Genomic DNA, 1544 nt, shown 5'->3' with positions numbered 1-1544 from the left:
GTGGTATAGTTTTTTAGTTCGTTGTTTTCCAGTGTTGTACAACATTCCATTATGTGAATGTACAATCATTTCCTCTACATTTATTTGTTAATGGGCACTCATATTGCTTCCATATCTTTGATAATGTGAATAACACATAGGTGCAATAAACATGGGTGTCCATACATCTGTTTGAGTCATCTCTCTGGTTTCTTTAGGGTGTATCTCCACTAGTGAATTGCTGGGTCAAATGGTATATTTATTTCAAACTTTTTTGGAAAGTACCCGACCACTGTCTGTAGTGATTGTACCATTTTACTTTCCCCCTAGCAGCAGTGAAAAATAGTTCCAATCCTTCACAATCTTGCCAGTATTTGTTGTTTGTTGCCCTGTTGAACTTTACTATTATTGTCGGGGCGAGATGATAACTTATAGTTGCTTTGATTTTCATCTATCTCTCCAATAGCTGGGGATTTTAAACATTTCTTCATGTGTGTGTTTGTCATCTGAATGTTTTCTTTGGTGATGTGTCTATTCATATCTTGTGCCCATTTTGTGATTGTTTTGTTTACCTTTTTTGTTGTTGTTGTTGTTGAGATGCTGGAGTATTATATAAATTTTAGATGCAAGTCCCATATCAGATATATCTTTGCCCAGTATTTTCCCAGTCTGTGGCTTTCGTTTTTACCCTTTGGATACGTTTTTTCATGTGTTCAGGGATTTAATTCTTAGAAGGTCCCATGCATCTATTTTGTTTTCTCTTGTTTATAGATTTTTCCTTGTGCTTAGAAGTTTGTCCATGCTGTGAATTAAGACTTCCAGAGTTGTTTCTAGCTTTACTATGATGACATTTGTAGTCTTTGGTTTTATTCCTAGGTTCCTAATCCACCTGGAGTTAGTTTTTATAGGTTAGGTTTGAGTCTTGCTTAATTTTTCTGCAAATGGTTTTCCAGCACTGTTTGTTAAAGAGGTAGTTATTTCCCCACTTAACTGATTTTGTCTCCTTGTCAACAATCAATAGAACATAGGTAGATGAGCTTATTTCTGGGTTATAAATTCTATTAAAATTATCTATGTGTCTGTCGTTGTGCTAGTACAATGCTTTCTTGATCACCATGACTGTGTAGTAGGATTTGAGATTAGGGAGTGTGATGCCTCCTACCTTGTTTCTCTTTTTCAGTAGTATTTTGCTTATACTGGGTCCCTTTACACTCCAAATAAAATTGGAAATTGCCTTTTCCATCTTATTGAGGAACGGACTTGGTATCTATATTGGGATTGCATTGAATTTGTAGATTGCCTTTGGTAGAATTGTCCTATTATGATAGTGAATCTTCCTATACATGAACATGACATATTGTTTCATTTCTCCAGATCTCTTTCTGTTTCTTATAGTAATATTTTGTAATTATTTTTGTATTTTGTGTCTCTAGTTAGATTTTAATTTCATACCACCTGAATTTCAGAATCATCTCAGGAACAGGTTTGAGGCCTTGAACACTAATGAGTGAAGACCAGATGAGTTGTGGGAGGATGTTAAATGTATCATCCAGGAAGAGTGCAGG

The sequence above is a fragment of the Elephantulus edwardii genome, unplaced genomic scaffold, assembly GCF_000299155.1.
Source record: "Elephantulus edwardii isolate Elephantulus edwardi_28Jun2011 unplaced genomic scaffold, EleEdw1.0 scaffold00017, whole genome shotgun sequence".
Classification (NCBI taxonomy): Eukaryota; Metazoa; Chordata; class Mammalia; order Macroscelidea; family Macroscelididae; genus Elephantulus; species Elephantulus edwardii.
Note: the sequence above shows the minus strand (reverse complement) of the source record.